The sequence below is a fragment of the Pyrus communis genome, chromosome 7 (genome assembly GCF_963583255.1).
Source record: "Pyrus communis chromosome 7, drPyrComm1.1, whole genome shotgun sequence".
In the NCBI taxonomy this organism is placed as follows: Eukaryota; Viridiplantae; Streptophyta; class Magnoliopsida; order Rosales; family Rosaceae; genus Pyrus; species Pyrus communis.
The window spans coordinates 7,080,780-7,103,846 of record NC_084809.1 but is presented as its reverse complement, the minus strand read 5'-3'; the positions used below and the strand labels follow the sequence as shown (position 1 = coordinate 7,103,846).

At 36.7% G+C, this 23,067-nt stretch overlaps 1 long non-coding RNA gene and 1 pseudogene across 1 annotated transcript; both read right to left on the bottom strand.

Moving 5' to 3' along the window:
* Positions 1 to 8,684: 8,684 nt before the first annotated feature.
* On the bottom strand, positions 8,685 to 12,988 carry LOC137740450 (receptor-like protein 6; annotated as a pseudogene).
* Positions 12,989 to 17,355: 4,367 nt separating this feature from the next.
* On the bottom strand, positions 17,356 to 19,136 carry LOC137738716 (uncharacterized). The gene is made up of 3 exons (XR_011069049.1): positions 18,635 to 19,136; positions 18,295 to 18,509; positions 17,356 to 17,662 (listed from the first exon to the last, which is right to left on the bottom strand). It is a non-coding gene; the product is annotated as an uncharacterized lncRNA (long non-coding RNA).
* Between the last annotated feature and the right edge of the window lie 3,931 nt (positions 19,137 to 23,067).

The following is a 23,067-nucleotide window of genomic DNA, read 5'->3' as shown; positions in this document are numbered from 1 at the left end:
CTCGGTTTCCTGATGATCCATAGTTATGTCACAAAATATCCAAAAGTTCTGTACAAGGGGGAAATATAACTGATTGAAGAATATTTGGGTATCGTTGTCTTTCTACTGAGGTGTCCAGCCACTAAGCTTGTACAATCAAGGTGGTACACGATGGTGCAGTCGTTGACATTTATATACTTCAATCATCGTCGCTAGAGACTTAGCTCATTTCGACTGAAAATCTAACTAAGAAGTTTTGCAAGGTTGATAAAGATCTTACACATTTCACCACAGTGAGGGTGTCCTTAGATTTTCAAGTCAGGATAATAACCGTAGACTCTAGGTCGGAAATAGGACAGTTCGCATCAGGTGGTCCCTAATGTTCAAAAAGTAAAAGGTCACCCAATATGCTGCCTCAGTGCACAACGACACCTTCAATAAAACATCTCCGATAGATTCAAAATTTATTGGTGTCATCGAGGAGTATATGAACAATGGTAGGGTGAGACAACATCTCAAACAAAACTGATTTATTCCCTAGTCAAAAATAAGGGTTTGGGTTATGGTCGAAAAATCGTTGGCGACTGTCGATTGAAATCAACAAGACCAATGACATTTTGTAATTCACGACACTCGAGAAGATTCTTGATTTCCAACTGTTACAACCTTGGATTTGGTAAGAATAACTTCTGCTACCAAATAAACTCCCAAGAAAAGTATCTACTCTAGGTGAAAACAACGTTCGATGAATTTGAAGTATAATTGGCAATCGATATGTGGTGAACCTGACTTCGTGGTTGGAGTAAGCAAGAAGGTTATTGATAAAACAATTGCCAAGAATTGTTCTAAGGATCCACATGAGTTTTCTCAGCGAGAACAAGCCAGAGGACATTTATTCGATCTCACCAAACTAACACTTACTAAACTTCACAACATCCAGTGCTTACTCGCTCTCTCCAACACGAACTTCGAATGTCTTAAACAATTTCCACATGGGTATGACTCTGCCCACCATTCCTAGGAACGCATGTCATTGAGTAACATCACCAATTCCGAGTCTCTGGTTGGTCTTAACCAACTCATACCATTAAAATCCTTCATTTTCCAAACACTTATATGTAGATCCGACTCTGCCCGCAATTCCTAGGGAACGCATGTTGCAGAGTATCGGTCCAATGTTGAAAGTCGTCCAACAATCCATTTCGTCACTGAGAAGGCACAATCCCGACACAAAATTTCTTATTCTTCACTAGAATGTGACTATTCATGCAGAATGAAGGTTGCACAACCGTGCCGAATGGCACCAAATTCAGAAGTCGTAACATTTAAATGATGTCATAACCGACACAATACTATAGTAATAGAAGATCCTAAGTATGCTCTGAATAAACCATGCTCTAATACCAAATTGACACGCCCGACCCTAATATTCTCCAAACACCAGGGTAGGCACGTGATGGCCGACACCCGAAGGTGACGAAGCCATACTAACATGCATGAGAACAATGAATATGAATAAAATAAATGAAATTTAAATATGATGGATATGCATTTAATGAACGTGTTCAGAGCATACAACTAATCTAGAACACAAAAAATAAATAATATAAAATTGAATGAACAAAGGAATTGGTCCTACACCGAGAGGACTTGAAGAAGCCCATGCGGGAGTGCCTTGACGCTGAGATTGTAAGCCTAGATTCTAAGTCCTAAGGGAGCACAAAACAAAACATGAGTGGACCAAGTTGATATATAAGTAACACTCAAACAGTTAATCATCAAGTACTAACCCCCAAAGTTTTATGAAAACTCGATAGTATAATATGTAATAGGTTTTTCCAAAAACCCTAACATGCCATAAAACCTTCGTGAAACATATATCATATAGTGTGCTTAATAGTGACATATATAAGGCATATATATATATATATATATATATATATAAATAACTTCATTCCCTCGAAGGCAGTATCATCTCCCGGCCGAAGCCAATATATAAGCATCTTCTGACCGCAACCACCAACCTATGCCGAGCCGAAGCCAAATTATATATCTCCCACCAAAAGCCATATAAATATCTTCCGTCTGTAGGCACTACAACCCCCGGCCAAAGCCAATATAAATATCTTCACCCGTAGGTAGAACAGTGACCGCTAGATAAGCACAAAAAACCATTGAATATAATATTTCCGAACATAAGTACATATATCTCCACGGAGCTCAGTAGCTCAAACATCATATCATAAAACATCTTCATAGTATCTAATCATCCATCATATATACTACAAATAACATGAAATCGATAAAGTATGGTATTCCAAAATATTATCAGTAAAACATGATATCTCATAATAAGAAAAATCTAATTTACTCATTAAAACGTTTCATAAAACATAGCCATTAAATCATGCTTTTCATGTATGCATTTATGCTAGTAAATTATGCATTTTAGAAGGGCTCCACTCACCTTACACCGTTGGTGAAAAGCCGTGCAAACAAGGGCGTATGCAATGTGTGTGTGTGTGTGCACATCAAAAAAGGTAAGTGTATGCAGTATGTATAAAAAGTTACAGTAGGGTAAGGCATATACCAAAATCATTATTGAAGATAAGAATGATTTCCTAAAGAGATGCAACATTATAGTAGGGTAAGGCACATACCAAATCACTTAGTCGGAATATACATAAACTTTACTCCTCGTAAAAGAGAAAAAAAGTACAAATAAAGAATGAGGAACACAAACCTATCCAAACAATAAAGATTCTGTAATAGGTAATAGCTTGCAAAACACCAAAAACTAAAAGAAAAATAAAACATATATCAAGAAGATGAGACGAATTTGTAAGTCGAAAACTCCTCCTATAACAGCTATATTAAAGCATAAACATTCATGAAAACACATAATCTATAGCTAAAAAGGACAAAATATTATTGCGAAAATATAAAGATCCATTTTGTGGCCCAAACCCCCGTCAGTCCTCTCTTTGCCTTCCTCCATCTTTACGTGTGATTTTTTTTTCTGATGTTGGAATTTTGATCTATGGAGTTTAAGGCTCTGAGATATAGTACGATTTCAGAGCATTTGACAATTTAGTTGTAAGCAAGAAAGTTAATAACTACGGCGGGCATATGAGAGAGGGAGCGAGAAAGAATAGAAGCTCGTGAGGTTGTAGATGGAGCCAATGTATCCCATATAACCACATTAAACGTGGAAGCGAATGTAAATTTCCGAGGCAATGTTTAAGAAACTTAGAAGATAGATTATTATCCATTAATTGATTGATGTACACACAATACATATGGTTAGATTATGACTCTTTTCAAGCAAACAAAGAAATAAAAAATAACAATCATTCGGGAAAAAAAATGAGCAAGAAGACAGATTCAGCGAAAAACTAACATCAACTTTCTGCAACCAGAGGAATCCCAAGAAAAAACAATGGTCCTTGACATAGGGAAATGAACTCGCCGCCCAACAGAAGCCTACAACACTAATCCTGAAACACCTTTACTTCTTAAACCTTCAATCACTACCTTTGCATGTTCGATTGCTCTGTAAAAAAATTAGAGAGAAGCCTACAGCAGCAGCCATGAAAAGGCCATATGCATCTGCATCCATGGCTACTTCTTAGACATCTGCATCGCTCAAGTATTTTTCAAATTCTTGCTGACCACAATTACAATTTCGAATCTGAAGCTCTATGAAATAAATAGAGTTTGTAAACACAACCCTAAAGTACAAAGATTTGAAAACGACTTCTCATCTTTTTAATCAGCTGAGGCAGGCATGGGTTTCAAATCTCAGTCACTCTTTGCAAGCATGGCCTTCTTTCTCAATTTCCGGCCTTCCTGTATCTTCGCGCTCTCTCTCTCTCTCTCTCTTCATCTCCTTCTGTGTCCTTCTCTCTGGCAAGTGTTTGGGTTGATAATTAATCTTGGGCTTACTTCAAAGAAAGCCTAGTTGTGCAAAGCATTTGTTTTGGGCATAGGCGGCAGCCCACATAATATTAAAAATCATGGAGCAGGGCAGCTAAGAATCCGGATCCTCTTTGATCTCGGGGATCCGTTAATCGTGTCCGTTTATTGTACATTGTGCAATCAGAAATCATTTTAAATATTTTTATTTAAAATTAAACAAAAATAGTATATGACAAAAACTAACTGCACAATGTACGATGAACAGACATGATTCACAAATCCCCAGAATCCTCACCAAAAGAATCCAGAGAGTATCCTGTTGGGGCAGCTAATAGGCAGCAACCCTACACTTAGGCTGACGAGAGGTATGGGGCAGTAAGGCCTTAGCAGAAAGGCACCTTTTCAATGGAAAAATTGATAAATAATGAAGGATCTAAAGTGATTCACCCCTTGCTAAAGACAATCACGTGGGATTGAAATTTTGCTAGAAAGGGAAAACTTGGACACTTAGGCTAAGAAGTCTATAAAAGCAATAAGAAAAGCAAGTGAAAACGACACTGAACAAAACAGCAAGACTTCCCAAAAGGCTCTATTATTTCTATCATTTCCTTTACATTCCTTTTGCAACAAAGCTATTCTTTGTAATTTTTAGAAGCTCTGCTACATGTTCTTGTGTAGTATCGATTCCCTTTGTAAACATTCAATACCATTTCCCTTAAAGAAAGTGCTTACATTGTAAACAAAAGAAGAAGTGCTCAACCAGGCAACAAACATTGCCCGAACCTCTTTTATTTACATTTATGTGTGGTAGATCTGGCTTTTATGTGTTTTCTTTGATCTCTATGATAATTTTCAATGCTTATTTCAGAGCTTTACATGCTTAATGGTGTGGAACTAAATGCTTTTGCTTACCTTATTGATGATTAAAGTTGGTTTTGAGAAAGTTGACAATCTTAATGAACAAAATCTTCCTATAAATTGGTATATGATACATGATCAAAAGTCCTTGTTTACAAGGCATAGAAAAAAACTTTTTATGGACTTAACCCATCTGTAAACAATCCTTTTGAATTAAGAAGTCTAAGTAAATAGTGGTGCAAGTAATCAACTTATCTAAAGACTAAAAAGACAATCTGTTAAACAAAGATAACAGTGGCACGCTTAGATCTCCCTTAGTTTTGATTGTGATCCTGAAGGCCTACTAAAAGTCCTACATAGGCACCTTTTAAACTAACTCCAAACTCATGATGCAGAAAAACAAGCAACAAAGCTTGCCTGATAGGCGAGACAAGGGGAGTTATGCGAGCGACATTCTAGCCCGAACAAGCACTCTCTCTCTCTCTCCCTCTCTCGTTGTTTTGTCCTTGAACCTGTGCAAGGCTATACCATCGATAGGTCCTCACCCTCTACAACACCACCACAATCCTCACCCACTCCCTCAATCCCATCGAACCAAAACACCCCCAATCGTGAATGACCAAAAGACTGATGTCATTTTCCAATCTATCCGTTGGATTTGGAATGTAAAGAGGGCAAGAACAACATTTGATCTTTCAGGGCTTGAACCTTTTCAATGGCCTATGTCAGCCAATAAATAAAGCTCCAACCCTACTGAAGCACAACGCGCACACACACAATGGCACTTTAGTCAACATCAAAGCACATTTTCATAAGCAAGATGAATAGTGCCATTTTGGAACACTACGTTAGATTAAAGTAATCTAATAGAGTGGTAGTGGTCGAAGTTTATTTTTTGTACATTGTGTCATGTCCCGATCCTGACATACGTCCAGGATTGACACGTGACGTCACCAAATACTCGTCTCAAACATACCCCACCTCCGAAAAAGGCAAAACATAACTTAAGATCCAACTGCGCAATAATTCTTCGTAGACTTTATGGTTGCATCTAACATCTTCGTTAGACTGCCTACGTACCCTAAATAGGGATCAAGTCATTCGTAGTACAATTATCACAAAATTAGACATTTATTCCACCAAGTTCAAGCAGAAAAGCAAAGCATTCCTCAATTATTTATTATAACCTGACATGTAATTCCTGGACTCAGGCTACATAACCAACCCCTATGAAACATGATTTCTCTCCCATCCAACATATAAATCATTATGTCTCATCATGATGTCGCAATTCACAACATACATCTTATTTAAGAACCGATGAAACACAAAACCATTTTCTAGCCGCATTAATTAATTAATTTGATCAGAGTAATAACAATCATTCCCATATCTTCTAAATTCATACCTTATGAAATCATAATCGAATCATGGAAAATCCCGAAGGAGTCATTCAGACGTCCAACATCTTTTCTAACTCAAATCACAAGACTCTCGAAACCATTGACCCAAATATATATATATATATATATAACTAAGGCTAGAGTGACACAGTTAGGCCAAGTCTACTTCTCCAAATAATGGGATTTTAGGCCACTCCACGAAATTCAACAACTCGGGTTCCAGACCATTCAACGGAACCAAACCAAATATGATCACCTATAAAATGTACCAAGTACAACCAATTATCATCACCTCTAGAATGCGTATGGTCCCCCATCGCGGATACACCAAGCAGGACCATCCATGTACCTCTACTACGTGGTGCAATCTCATCATCACACATTAAACACAATTATACACATACATTCTATCGATTCCACATATCAACCAGCATCTAGTCATATGGAGCACAACACAAGGAATTCCCTTAATTACTATTTCTACTAAAAAATCTAACAAAGTACCTAACTCATCTCTTGACTTCTGTCTCCATCTCATGCTAGGTAGTAGTGCCAAGTTCAAATAGGTATTCAGTTGGCAAGCATATCCAAATAATTATCAAACAATATTTAGATCCCATAATTGTCATAACATTCATCATAATTATCAATCACATTATTAAAAAGATAATTAAACACATATATATCACAAACATCATCAGTACACAAGCCAAATCCTATTTAATAAGCATAGGTCTATGGCTAAATATATAAAAATCACATTTCAATAGAAATCATATTTATAAGACCAATTCATATTCACAATTGCTACTAATAAAAGAAATTAAGATAATAATCATATTTCATATATTCAAGTCGCTAACAAACCAATATAGGCCCACTAGATTTTCACTAGTAATTCCCTAAGGTCCGTAAACAATAACTACAATAGTATACTAACATTTGGTGTCAATTCAATGGTAAGATCGTCAATTGTTAGAATATTCAAGTGACGGACCTTATCGAAAATATACTCAACCAACAGCATTTCATAAATCAAATGTTACATATCGGAAAATTCGACTTTTTCCAAAAATTCTCAAATTTTACAAGAATGAAGATCTCAACAAGTAGAGTAAACTTTATACTTGCGGCCAAGGCCAATTTGGCCGTAACACCCCAAACTGGCCACGAACTGCCGAAACCCTAAGGTGGGTATTCTTCAATTCGACTTCCTCGGTGTTTCAACGCCCCTACAACCTGATGGGTCTTGTTCCTGAGTCCAAGGGGAGTTGATTAAGGGTGATGGTGCATGGTGATACTCACCGGAATGACGAATTGCCGTCGAGAACCTCCGAGTTCTCCGGTATGGTTCTTCTCGAAATTGGCCTTAAAAACCCTTGAATTTGAGCAAATATGGTAGATGAGAGGTTGTGGAATAAGTTGCAGGTGAAGGAGGGGTGAGAATGGCCTGAAAAATAGTGGAGATTGGCCGGAATTCGGCCAGGTTGAAATCGGGTTTGGTGGGTGCACCGGTTGACGAAATGGAAGAGAAAAAAATCCCCCCCCTCCCCCCAAAAACACAAAAATAGCCGGTTCCTTAACCCCATTAAATAATTGGGCCTTTTACCCTCTAGTGGAAATTAAATAATTTTCACAATCTAAAGTTTCACAACTTCAAATGTCCATAACTATACCGTTATAATCTGGACTGGCAAACGGCGTTCGCCTATACGCTCGTAGCTTAGAAACCTATTTGAAGTGTTACTTGTGACCTCGAAAGGTCAAGTAAATAATAATTTTCCAAACTTCACTCTTCGTAACTGGTTAAATTGAAATCTAATTTCAAATAAATCAATATAAATTCTCGAAAAATAATATAAAATCTCAATAATACAAATATGTAGATTATAACAGTGAGATCCGGGAACGGGATTTCACACATTGTTTAATTTTATGAATGAAAAAAGATTTTCAAAGTAGGAAGGGCCATCTATGTTATCAAGAAAAAAAAGGGCCATCTATCAATCTGTCACATATGCATAAACCATTTGGATCTCTTTAACCAAACAGGCAATCTGTATTGAACAAAATTTGTTAAAAAGTTCATTTTGATTTCCCAAAAAAAAAAAAAAAAAAAAAGAATTAAGAGACTCTAAAAATCCAAGCAAGTTTAAAATAAAATAAAAAAAATAATAAAAAAAATAAAAAACCTTGATGGTACGAGAGAAATTCTATTCGCAACGAAAAAAGAAGTTACATCTAGTCAAGAGGACATAAACCTTACCCCTCATAATACAAAGAAAATGAGAAAAAGAACATGAAAAAGAAGGGGGGACATAAACATTACCCCTGCAGAAACAAAAACACAAAAGATACAAGTAAAAAAGGATGGGACATGAAACCTAATCCCTTCAAAGCCAAACCAAAAAGGTCTAAACCAAGCAAGTTGAACAAACTTATACTAACTCACTTAATGTAAAATACCACCATGAACTAGACCACACACAATAGTACAACAGACACTACCAACAACTGCAACATGAATTACGATAAGGACCAAGTCCTTTGCCCCCTCCTCCTTCTTTTGGCTATTGACTGCCTCCTTCTCTTGCTAAATGTCTCTACAAACCATTCATGCTTCTTGACTGCAAACGAATCCAACAATTAGACCACAAAAAACTCCTGGAAGAACCACATACCAATCAAACTTAAATGCAATTTCAGGGTCTTCATCTTCTTCGAAGATCGAAGGTGCATGGCGGCGGTTTTGAGCTCTCCGAATCCTTGGATTTCTTTGACAAAGGTTTTCCACACAAATCCGAGTTTCCTTGGTATGAATCCTTCTGAAATTTATTAAAGGGTGTGTTATTCACACACCGCATTTTACTTCTTACACATCCCTTGTTAATTTCTATCCGTTGATTTTCTTCAATTCATCCAATTTGACAGCCAAAAACTAGAAGAGTGTGAAAAGTAAAATAGGATGTGTGAATATCACACCCCTTATTAAATTGCTAGCCAAGTGGTATAGGCCCCCAAAGATGGTTATGGGATACGTTGAAATACGCAAGGAAATTGAGGTACGCCAAATTATTGGGGATACTATCTGAGAGCTGGTTTCCAGAGAGATTCAATGATTCAAGTCCTGTCAAGTTCCCAAGAGATGAGGGCACGAGACCACTAAGAGTGTCGTTGAGGTTCAACAAATCAAGGCCTCTTAGTTTCCCAACGATATCTGCTAGAATCTCTCCTTCAAATCTATTGCTTGATAGATGTTACAACCCGTCTATAATTTTACTATATATATATTTTTTGAAAAATGTTAAATGATCAATATGCCCTTAGAGGGTATGTGTCAACTTTCATTAACTTAGTAGTCAGCACACATGTAAGATATTAATTAGTATATTCTTATAATACTCGTCATTACAAACGACTGAGTACAGACATAGCGAAAAATGAAACTTGGAACCAGGAAAATTTTACGAAACGAGTATCAATCATTTTATTCAAACTGAGGAAAAAGAAAATATCACTAGATATAAAATAATAATAAAAGAATAAAATAATAATAAAATAAGAAAGAGGGGAAAAAGGGAGAAGGGGAATTTGGCGTGGGAAAAAAGAGAGCGAGAGGCCATTTTCTTCTTCCTCCTCCTTTACTCACTTCACCCCTTGCAAACTATTTTCAACATAACTTCCTCATACGATAATGAAATCACACTAGGCCGGAAGCTATGCTTTCGTAGCAAAGCTGTCTTCAATCTGATACCATACCCACCCTTTGAAAACCGGTGTACAAAGAAAACGAGGCCCAAACATATTGACGTTTTCCGGCAACTTTCCTCCGATTTCGGCCAACCCCGCTGGAACCTGGCCTCGACCCAAGTGAAAATAATGATTCTTTACCCGTGGGCTCTCCTCTAGCGTAAGTTTTTCCCAAGGTGTTAACTTTCAGTTTTGGGATCAGTTCTTGATTTCGAATTTTAATTTGGTATTCTGTATGAATATTTGAGATGATACTCGTTGTATTGTTTAGGAGTTGAATCGAACCGGGCAATAAGGATTGGTTGCATATTTAGGGAAGAACCTTGAAATCCTAACCTTAATTTGGTTCTCTTTAGAAATGCAAGAGTTGGGTTTGTTTTATAAGTATTAATGTTATTCCAGAATCGAGGCCAGATATATTTGAATATTTTGTGTGCCATATTTGTCCTACCCCTGAAGAACATTGCTGAATTTGTATGTGTTGTAGCCTAGTTTTGTGTAGATAATTACAGTTCTAAAACTACTGAGTGGTTCTATATTTTTCCATGGCATTGTCAGATGCTGATGCTAAATACTTGATTGGACAATGCTATTACTAGAGCAGTATATGACTCTTGGTTTTGGTCATTGATTTATTGGTGGTTCTTTATTTCGTTCTTTCAGCGGATGAAGAGCTTAAGACCGCTAGGAATTTATATTTTATTTTGAGGCACTTGGATAAACAGTTTGGTTTTCTATGTTAATTATTAAGAATCATTGATATGGTTTGGCTGGTGTACTAGTTACGAATAATTATTCAAATGTTATCGTTTAGGGATTGCATGTTATTCTATGGCCTGAGAACTAGTTCCTTGATATCAAACATTATACCTATTCTCTAGTTGAATATGACTATGTTCTGAATTCAAGACCAATTTAATATGGCGGGTCAGGTTCTTGTGGTTTGTTTGGCATGCTTATTTGATTAACTAATGCAAATAAATGTTATCAAATTTAGTGAAGTTATAAATATACTGGATTCTATGTGAGGTGGTTGTTTTCAAACTATTATATGCTAAATACATAACTACTTATACAGAGAAAATGTAAGCAGCTAGTTTTATGTGCCTATATATCAAATTATACGTATCTTCCACACTCAATTTCATTATATACTCCAATTGGATTAGTTCTAACGAACCATTTTATTTGCTATAACTAGTCCAGCTAGTTATTATTAGATTATAGTTATATTGTTGCTTTTATATGTACTATTGGGTTTGTATTTTGGTATACGATTTGAAAGGGGTATGCTTATAGTAGTTGATTACAATTATATCTAAAGTATATTGGTTAGTAATGTCATGGCTGGTATAGATATCAATAGGACAGATCCAATGTGGTGTGATTACTATTCGATTAAGTTCTTCGCCTTTACACGTATCATGTTGTTTGCTTAAATGGTAGAATGATGTCCCATTAAACATAAATATCTATACGCATGCCTATACTGAAACCAAAATCAAGTTGATGATTCACGTTCTGAAGCTATATGTATATATGTCTCACTTGCCTAGACAAGCTATAGAAAGAAAACATACAGTTTTTAATAGTTATTCTGATTACATGTATGTAGTAATGTCTTGCAGTAGTCATAGGAGTTTATTGAACTGGTGAACTACGAATGGCTTAATCCCTTCTTAGGGTACGTAGGCAGTCTAATGCTAAAGTTAGATGTAGCCATAAAATAAAAGAAAATGACTGCATGGTTAAATCATTGATTGTGTTGTGGTCTTGTCTCAGAGGCGAGACGTGATAGATAAATAGGAATGTGGTGATGTCACGTGTCAATCTTAGACGTATGTCGGGATCAGGGTGTGATAATAGATCTATAAGTCTCAGAAGATAAGGGGTCTTCAAATATTTCAACTCAACCCCCTTGGCAAGAATTGTGATCTTGTATTGATAGATATAAGTGGCATTAGTTGCGTTGGTCGAAGAGACTTGAAAATAAGTTTGATTGGTTTCATTAACAAATTTCATGAAATTCCAGTTCTCCAAGTAGTTAGAAGGCAACATACCGGAAAAAGCATTGTGAGATAGATCAATGATGCACATGTTTGGGAACTCATGGTTAGTTGCAAGCTTCCCAATTATTCCATGAAATTCATTATGACCCAAAATGAGAGCCTTTAACGCTGGTAATTCCTCCAACTGAGTGCAACGGGCCAAAAATCTATCATCCACAAACTATTTTTATTTGGACATAGTTGAGGAGTATCTCCGTCAAAAGAATTGTTCGGCAAGTTGAGTACTTTCAAAGAACTGGAGTTCCCCAAACACTGTGGAAGCATACCACTTAGGTGGCTGTTAGCCAAATCAAGAACTTGTAGATTCATGCTGCAGAATGGTGGTGAGATCTCTCCATTATAATCATTGTTTGCAACATCATAAGTCATGATTGATTGGGGTGGAATTGGCAGTGAACCTTGTAACAAGTTGGACGTCATTTCAAAAAACAACATATGTTTCCATGGAAGAATGAGTGGATTCTGGTCAAATGACTCGATGCCCGTTAAGAAGTTATTCGATAGACCCAAATTCAACATTCTCTAGATGCAATCCAGAACCATTTTGGTATTTGGCCATAAATATTGTTGTCAGAAAGGTGAAGATTGTACAACTCGTCCTGGTTTTAGAAAAACTCAGTAAACTTTGTTAAGTTGCATGAATCCAACCACAGAAGTTGACACTTTGGAAGAGTAGCATTCAAATTGGGTTTAATTTGCAGAGAAAATTAGTTGAACGATAACCGAAGTGCCTTTAAACTTTTGAGGTTGGAAGGCTGAACAAATTCAACTCATCCTCTCAACTTATTAAGGGAAAGGTCCATATCAGTTAATTGGGTCAAATTCCTTGTAACCCAAGATGGGATTTAACCAGTTTGTTCATTAGAACCCAAGTTGAGACAAGTTAGCAAGAAAACATGGGAATTTTCCCGTTAAGTTGGTATGCGCAAGGCCCAAATGAACAAGTTTGGTTAGCTTTCGATTGGTCTGTCTTTGTGAAAATGTCTTTTCCAGGCCAATACAAGCGACCATAAAATGAAGAAATGTTAAGGTAAAAGAGCTGAGTTAGGTTTCTGAGTGAAGATGGAACATTGGGATCAAAATTACAATAGTAGATGCCAAATATAGTTAAGAAACGAAGATTTCCGATGACAAACTGAAGTGGTTATTTGAGAGATCAAGCCTCCGCAAGTGCACAAGTCGGAAGAGGCTACTGTTGCAGTTGATAAAACCATAAAGACAGCTGCTGCCGAGTTCAAGGCCATTGACGTGGCCAGACTCTTTATCGCACTCAACACCATCACACGAACAACAGTTACTCTGATGAATGATGAAGTTTCCATTTTAAAGTTGTAAAAATAAAAAAATAAAAAAAATGAAAACGGTAGTTGGAGCTTTCATCGGAGTCGGTTCCTTTCCCCACCTCTTCCATACCATCTCCCTTCTGACGCTTGGCTGAACTCATGTTCCACTAATACTTTTCCACTAATTCATATTGCTAAAATGCTAATCTACCTACCTTTGGTAAAGTCTTGAACCAAATTATACGCCCTTGACTATAACGACAAACACTAATTCCTTGAGAGTGTTAGTCCTACTGATTAATTAAGTCTTATAGTCTTGAATTATATTTTCTCGATGAATGATGAAATTTTGAAAAATGACAACTTTTTTCGTCATCGTGGGGAAGTTTTTGAGTCTATACAAGGGAAAAATAATTGAGTAGCATCGAGTAACAGCAAAATTAAACAATATACAAAAAGTAAATTTTGACCACTACCACTCCATTACCATGGCAATTTTGTTTTATGTTTAAAGGGAAGTCTATGGCTCTCACATAAGAGAAATGCTAAGGGAAGTCGATGGCTCTTCATGAACTGTCTGCCATCTTATATTTTTAGCACAATGTTTTATAATGTTGGCACATGAATTGATTAAACTGTGAGGTGACAGAGAGTTTATTAAAAGTCCCATTTTTGAGAGAGTCTTCTTAGCATTTCCCTCCCATAATTGTGGAGAATCAACGTCATTCATGTTAGTCGAACTTAAAATATTTTACAAGTGAAGAAAGATTTTTCAAGTAAGAAAGGCAGTCTATCGATCTGTGCCCCTTGGAAGGGATGTATAAACCATTTGGATCTTATTAACCAAATAGGCGATCTATATTGAACAAAATTTGTTGAAAGTATATTTGATTTCCCCTCCTCTTCCATCTCCCTTCTAGTCGTATGCATAATGCATGGACTCTTCCATTAATTTCTTTGGTGTTTATCAAGCTGAACTCATGTTCCACTCATACTTTTCCATTAATTCATATTGCTAAAATGCTAATCCATCTACCTTTGTTTTCTCCCACTTTTCAGGCTTAAAGTCTTTGTTGGAACCAAATTACACACCTTTGACTGTCACCACAAACATTCTCCTCAATTATATGATTCAATCAGTTGTCTGAGAGATCAAGCCTCTGCAAGTGCACAAGTCGGAAGAGGCTACTGTTGCAGTTGATAAAACCAGAGAGACAGCAGCTGCCGAATTCAAGGCCAATGACATGGCCAGACTCTGATGAATGATGAAGTTTCCATTTTAAAGTTTAAAAAAAAAAAAAAAAAAAAAAAAAAAATTAAAACAGTAGTTGGAGCTCTCATCGGAGTCGGTTCCTTTCCCCACCTCTTCCATACCATCTCCCTTCTGACGCTAGGCTGAACTCATGTTCCACTAATACTTTTCCACTAATTCATATTGCTAAAATGCTAATCTATCTACCTTTGGTAAAGTCTTGAACCAAATTATACGCCCTTGACTATAACGACAAACACTAATCCCTTGAGAGTGTTAGTCCTACTGATTAATTAAGTCTTATAGTCTTGAATCATATTTTCTCGATGAATGATGAAATTTTGAAAAATGACAACTTTTTTCGTCATCGTGGAGAAGTTTCTGAGTCCGTACAAGGAAAAATAATTGAGTAGCATTGAGTAACAGCAAAATTAAACAATATACAAAAAGTAAATTTTGACCACTGCCACTCCATTATCATGGCAATTTTGTTTTATGTTTAAAGGGAAGTCTATGGCTCTCACATAAGAGAAATGCTAAGGGAAGTCGATGGCTCTTCATGAACTGTCTGCCTCCTTATATTTTTAGCACAATGTTTTATAATGTTGGCACGGAAATTGATTAAACTGTGAGGTGACAAAGAGTTTATTAAAAGTCCCATTTTTGAGAGAGTCTCCTTAGCATTTCCCTCCCATAATTGTGGAGAATCAACGTCATTCATGTTAGTCGAACTTAAAATATTTTACAAGTGAAGAAAGATTTTTCAAGTAAGAAAGGCGGTCTATCGATCTGTGCCCCTTGGAAGGGATGTATAAACCATTTGGATCTTATTAACCAAATAGGCGATCTATATTGAACAAAATTTGTTGAAAGTATATTTGATTTTCCCTCCTCTTCCATCTCCCTTCTAGTCGTATGCATAATGCATGGACTCTTCCATTAATTTCTTTGGTGTTTATCAAGCTGAACTCATGTTCCACTCATACTGTTCCATTAATTCATATTGCTAAAATGCTAATCCATCTACCTTTGGTTTCTCCCACTTTTCAGGCTTAAAGTCTTTGTTGGAACCAAATTACACACCTTTGACTGTCACCACAAACATTCTCCTCAATTATATAATTTAATCAGTTGTTTATTAAATATTGTTTTCTTTATTCTTAATATAAATTCAATAGAGACCGATTTTATTATGTGGATTCAGCTGCTTTAATTGATTTATGAGGGGTTTCTTCTAGCATGATCTAAGATTATTCATTTACTTCAAATATTTGACTTTTCTTTAGTCAATTTACGAATATAAATACATTTAAAACGTGTAAGTCACGCGTAGCATACCGTGATTCAGAAAAATGCCTTCTGCACGCGCTCATGCGCGTGCATGAAGGCTAGTGAATCATAAACTAAACACAATAGTTTGGTTGTAGTTGGACGTGCGTGGGTGCTTGGTGAATCAAGAAACTTCATGGATCCGGGATACCCAACAGTCAACACGCATACAATATAAGTTAGAAATGAAGACTATCGTATCAATTAGCTATACCAAAAGATTTGTTGGCATCCGAAGGATTATTCTTCCATAGAAATTTCAAAAGATGAGAAAGTTGAACTAATCAAATTTCAGCAAGTTTGAAAATCAACCATTTATATATATGAGGATCTTGATTGATATGTTACGTTGATTTGAAGAACGGTCTTGAAGTTATGGAGTGAGACATTCATTTAAAATTAACAAAAAAATGTAATAATTAGAAAAATGGTTGTCTAAATGGTGGGGTACTGATTGACACATGACTTAAATAGAGGAAAAATCGTACAATTTACTTTTTAAGTCTTTAAGGAACAAGAGTGGCATGTTCCAAGTTGGAATAATACAATTTTCATCTTAAGAGGCTGTAATGCCAGTTATAGAAAAGATTTTTCACACGCGGATAATAATGTGATTAAATTTGTTGTCAAATAATTTTTTTTTTTTGAACAAATGATATTATCTACACTAAGGGGGAGGGGGTGAGCTGAGTCTCACAATGAGCTAGCAATAATGTGATTCAATCAGTTGTTTATTTATTTTTTTTTTTTTTTGAACAAACGATATTATCTACACTAAGGGGGAGGGGGTGGGCTTACCCTCACAATTGGCTAGCAATAATATGATTCAATCAGTTGTTTATTAAATATTATTTTCTCTATTCTTAATATAAATTCAATAGAGACTGATTTTATTATGTGAATTCAGCTGTTTTAATTGATTTATGATAGGTTTCTTCTAGCATGATCTAAGATTATTCATTTACTTTAAATATTTGACTTTTCTTTTGTCAATTTATGCATATAAATACATTTAAAACGTGCAAGTCACGCATAGCATGCCGTGATTCAAAAAATATCTTCTGCACTCGCATGAGCGCGTGCATAAAGGCTAGTTTTTCATTAATTAGAGTTGTTTAAAATCTAAACTTGGAAAAAGAAATTCGAAGTACGATGTAATTGCTTAATGATATGAACCGTTTAATAATATTAAAAATAGACAATATCGATTGTCAAGCAACATTGCATAGCTAAAAAGAAAAGAGACGATAGAAGGAGAAAACATAAGTCACAAGGCATGAGATAATATTCGGTAAATTATGTGTAAGACAACACACTTGAGTGCACATTAGTGTTCAAAAGGATTATGCGTAATTCAACTCATATTTTTCACCGAACATTTCTAACGAATTTCATGGCTGAAAATTTTATCAAGACTTCATAGAGAAGCAATAAGTGTTTAGTTTAGATATGAAACTAGGAGTATTGTATTTAATTCTTCAAATACAAGACTAAATGTGTTATAAAAAGGGTGTGTAAAAAGTATTTACATAAGGTTGTTACAAATCAATAGTTGGACGGAATAGCATGATAAACTTTATTTTGGTTAGGAACGTGAAAAACTATCTAGCAACACAATCTATCACGAGATGTAAGTTTTCTACACACACACACACATATATACATATATATATATATTTATTTATATCAACTTGTCATATTTCCTAAAACTAAAAGCATGGCAATTTAGGGAACCTTGGCTGCCATTTGTCATATGCGGCAGCTGCTTCAGCCAACCCCACTGGAATCCGTTGAGTGCATTTCATTCGAAAATCCATCACTCTAAAAAACGAAAACAAAAAATCAATTCAAACCCAACATATCCAACAACCCAAAAATTATAATAATCTAATCAGACAATAAACAATTAGAGACGAAGCTCTATTACCATAAAGAAATCAGGGGTTGTCTGGTATAAGCTAGCTGAAGCTTCACCAGATATATAGAGAATGATCAAACAATCAAAGACTAATCTCAATTACCAGAAAGAATTTGTGGCTTGTTTGGTAGAACTAATTGAAGCTTCGTTCACTATATAAAGGATGACCAAAGAACTAAAAAAAGTGGTAATATGTTGTTATAATTGAATCATAATTCGAGTCTTACTCCAAGATGGACGGCATGGCAAGTTTAATTCATGAAATTAGGAATATAGAGTCAAATGAAATTGGATGAACCAAAATTCTTGATAGCTAGATCAACTATGAGGGCTATATATAGTCATGTCACAATATGGATTATATGTAGAGAAGTGAGAACCAAAATTTATGAAGACACAAAGATTTCAGATACGAAGACACAGACTTCAAATTGCCACATGCTAAAACGTTAAATCCGCTTGGATATGGAATGTGCAAACACAAAAACATAGACTCCATAATTTGGCATACCAAAAACTCTTTGTGGATGCTTACCCCATAATTGTCTGCATGAATTTTTTCCTTCCTTCAAGCCATGCTTTATCGATAGCCTATCATATTTCGTATTCTCGATGTGTCTTTAGATTGTGAAACATACCCATCTTATTAAACTATAATTCTTACTTCACTTTAGTAATTCCTCAAACTTTCAAATGTTGCTTTAGCTTCATCACTCATTTTTCAATGGATTTTCTTCGGGCCTCCCTGGCCTATAAAATACAGAATAGGAATGTGAAATTTAAAAGTTACGATGACTAAAAAAACAGAGTATACTTTTAGACAATATGTTTAAACACCCAATTATAATTGATATCTTCCAAAAAAAAGAAAATACCTCTCGATTAGATTTCTTTCGTTCACGAACTTTCTCCTTGACAAACCATCTTAGGAAAATCAGTCACAACAGGAGCAAGGAGTGGGGAAGGAGGCAGAGAGAAGTGGGAATTATACCTGGAAATAACAAGAAAAACCAGCGAGTACGACTATCTGTGAACACCATGCTTGGCAAGGGTAGAAATTTCATTTAATATTGAGATGAACATGATAAGATCCATATGCAAAATAAAAACAAAATACAGTATACTACAGTTCATAAAAACTTGCACTCAACTCCCCGTTCATAAAAACATAGAAAGAAAGTGTATTGGTTTGGTATAACCGAATAACCATGCGCAATAATGAGCTCATACTCATATTGAGAGATGTTCAAACATAATTGTACCAATCATATATAAGAAGAAATACTCTACGCATATACTTTGAGTAACAGAAATTATACTAAAAAATTGAAATTATTATTGATTAAGCCCACCAAGGTTTCTCAATCACTTCGAATGTCAACTCATTGTTTGCAAAAGATATACAAAATAGTATATTAGTTGGGTTACTAAGAGTAATGCACTCTTACAGTCATTCTCACATGTTGAAAGACCAACAATCAGATTGTTGCACGTGCAAAAAACTTGATTATACGAATCATATATAAGAGAAAGTACTATATAAGTATACTTCAAAGTAACAAACTTTATACGAAAACTCAAAATTATTATAGAGTAAGGACAACTATATTATACAATCAACTTTTATTGACAGTATGGGGACAATACAGTATGGAAGGGAATATTGCTATGGGGACAGTACAGTATGGAAGGGAATGTTGCACGTGAAAAAGGAATGTTGACAGCTAGACACCACATGGGTTGCTGCTTATTTTTTCTCTGGTTGCTGCATCATGGACAGCAAGCACAACAACCTGTATTGCAGTTATTTATTGCATGCGTTTGTGTGCATGCGTGTATGTAAAATATGTATAAAACATGCTGCCATTGCAGCAGTTTATTTTATGAAAAACACAACAAGTTGAAACCAAAAACGTCAATATGGTATCAGAGCAGGAACCATAGGGTCCTGCCTCTGTTGTTTATCCTTCTAGCTTGTTCTTCTTCCTCTGTTCATCATTTGTTGTGATGGCAGAAGATATTTCATTTAGTTCTGAGGCTACAAGTTCCTCAACTCCACCAGCCAACATGATACACGGGGAGAGCAACCCACGACTGTGTTCCGTGTTGTTGAATGAGTTCAACTACTTGCCATGGTCACGAGCTATATCTCTTGCTCTAGGAGGAAGATCGAAACTAGGGTACGTAAATGGAACCATCAAGCCTCCAGGTTCTTCCTCAGCTACCTTTGATGCATGGCACTCAAATGACCAGCTTGTTATGTCCTGGATACTTAACTCGATGGAGCCCAAGTTGTCCGAGATCTTCAGCTACTCAGATTCTTCACACATCTTATGGGAATCGATCAAGGAAATGTACGGCAGTCAACACAATGCTGCCCGTGTGTTTGAACTAAAGAAAAGCCTCGCTGGACTTAAGCAAGGTAATCAAACGTTCATTCAGCATCTTGGAAGCATGAAATCTATGTGGAATGAACTTGATCTATACCGTCCACACACCACTGAATCCGCTGCACTCTTGAAAAGGGCTGATGAAGATAAAGTGTTCCAACTATTGGCAAGCTTGGGAGTTGAGTATGAAGACCTGCGTAGCCACTTACTAATGACTCCTGAGCTACCATCGTTCGTCAACGTGTGTCATGCAGTCCAAAGAGAGGAAACTCGAAGGAAAGTAATGCATGTTGAGCCCCGTTCTAGCCCAGAAGCTAGGGCCTTCACCAGTAACCACAACTTCACTAGTGAAAGGTTTTTTAATGGAAAGAAAGCTGACTGGAAATGCACATACTGCAACACCAAGGGGCATGTACGGGAAAAATGCTGGATTTTACACCCTGAGTTAAAACCTAAGTTTAACAAGGAAGGAAAAATGATCAGGGATGGGAAAGGGTTTGCGCCTAAAGCCTTCCAATCTTTGAGCTATCCATCTAAAGAGATGTCAAACTTCACCTCAAGCCCTATCTCCCTGATCAATGAGTTTGCCGCCTTTCTCCAAAAGAAGAGTGATATCGCTGAGGGTAACAATGTCACCACGGAAAATTCCACAGAAATGCTTGGAAAATTTGCTGGTTTTTTGGCAAATTCAAACACCACTACATCCGGCAATATCCCAGGTATCATTTGTGCACTTTCCACGGCTCTCAATCTCACACACGATTTTTGGATTGTAGACTCAGGTGCCACTGACCATATAACCAACAACCAAGCTTGTCTACATGAGTTTCAAAAATTACTTAATCCTACTCATGTGTCTGTAGCGAATGGGAAAGGGGAACCAGTCCTAGGAAAAGGAAAAATTAAATTGATGGGGAGTGATGTAGAGTCTACAGCACTATATGTACCCTCATTTCCATTTCAGCTTCTGTCCATAGGAAACATCACACATACTTTGAACTGTCTTGCTATTTTTTCTCCTCACACAGTTGTGTTTCAGGATCGAGTCACTCAGAAGAAGATTGGTGAGGGTTTTTTCTTAAATGGTCTGTACTACATCTCAAAGGAGTTCAATCAAATTAAGGAACCCATTGCCACCCTAAGCCATGTCCAGAAGCATCAACTTTGGCACCAACGCCTAGCTCATCCCTCCGAACCAGTAATGTCTAAATTATTTCCAAATTATTGTACCAACACACATGAGTGTGAGATTTGTCAAATGTCAAAAGCCACTAGGCTACCTTTTGTACCCTCTAAAACTAGAACCAGTAAACTCTTTGAAGTTGTACACTCAGATATTTGGGGACCTTCCCGTGTTGAGTCATTTGATGGGTACAAGTATTTTGTTACATTCATAGATGACTACTCTAGGGTTACCTGGTTATATCTCTTAAAGTCTAAAAGTGAATTTTTTACAGCTTTTCAAGACTTTCATAAGCTAATAACCAACCAATTCTCCTCAAAAATATATACCTTACGGTCAGATAATGGCACCGAGTACACCTCCAATAATCTGTCAAACTACTTGAGCAGTCATGGTATCTTGCATCAAACTAGTTGTGTGGGTACACCACAACAAAATGGTGTTGCCGAACGCAAGAATAGGGATTTATTGGAGAAAACTAGGTCTCTTATGTTTCAGATGCAAGTTCCCAAGAGATTCTGGTCCCAAGCACTCCTCACTGCAGCCTATATCATTAACAGACTTCCCACTCGTGTCCTGAATTCCAAATCACCTTTTGAAGTTATAAAGGGAAGAACTGCTGATTTAACTCATTTCAGGATTTTTGGATGCACTTGTTATGTTCACATTCAAGCAAATCATCGTGATAAACTCGAACCTCGAGCTATCAAGTGTGTGTTTATGGGGTACTCGAGTTCTCAAAAGGGATACAAATGTTATAATCCACACACTGGGAAGCTGGTTGTCTCTAGGGATGTACGGTTTGATGAACTCGTTCCTTTCTTCAACAATCACTCCCCGAATAGTTCTCAGGGGGAGAGTCTAATGGATATTTTTCCACTACCAACTCTTGCTGAAATCCATACAGACACCCCCCCATACCACCCTATAAGTGACTCCCCAGTTGATGAGATGGTCAGCGAAGATATACCTCATGCCCCAGCACCAGTTGTTGTCACACAACCAATTGTAGCAGCACCAAAAAGGAACCCAACTCGTGATCGCAATCCTCCTCTACGGCTCCAAGAGTACATCACTTACAGTGCAAAGCATCCCATTTCTGAAGCTCTTACTTATCACAAACTGTCAGCATCTCATGCATCCTTCCTAAGTCAGGTGACAAATAATTTTGAGCCTAAAAACTTTCAAGAAGCAGTATGTATGCCCGTGTGGAGAGAAGCCATGCATAATGAGCTCAAAGCACTGAACGAAAATCAAACCTGGAGTGTGGTAGACCTTCCCAAAGGGAAGAAAGCCGTAGGGAGTAGATGGATTTACAAGATCAAATTCAATTCCAATGGTACCATTGAAAGACACAAGGCACGATTGGTTGCACGGGGGTTCACTCAAACCTACGGTATTGATTACAAGGAGACTTTTGCTCCCGTCGCCAAAATGAACACAGTAAGGGTGTTGTTATCAGTAGCAGTCAACCACGACTGGCCCTTGTTTCAAATGGATGTTAAAAACGCATTTCTTCACGGTGAGCTTCAAGAAGAGGTGTACATGAAGCTACCTCCAGGACACCCTCAAGAACAAGAAACTACCAAAGTCTGCAAGCTTCATAAAGCTATATATGGACTTAAACAGTCTCCTCGAGCTTGGTATGCCAAACTGAGCTCCGTTCTTGAAGTGGTAGGGTTCAAAAGGAGTCATGCTGACTCCTCTCTCTTTGTTCGAAGTGGTGTCCAAGGGA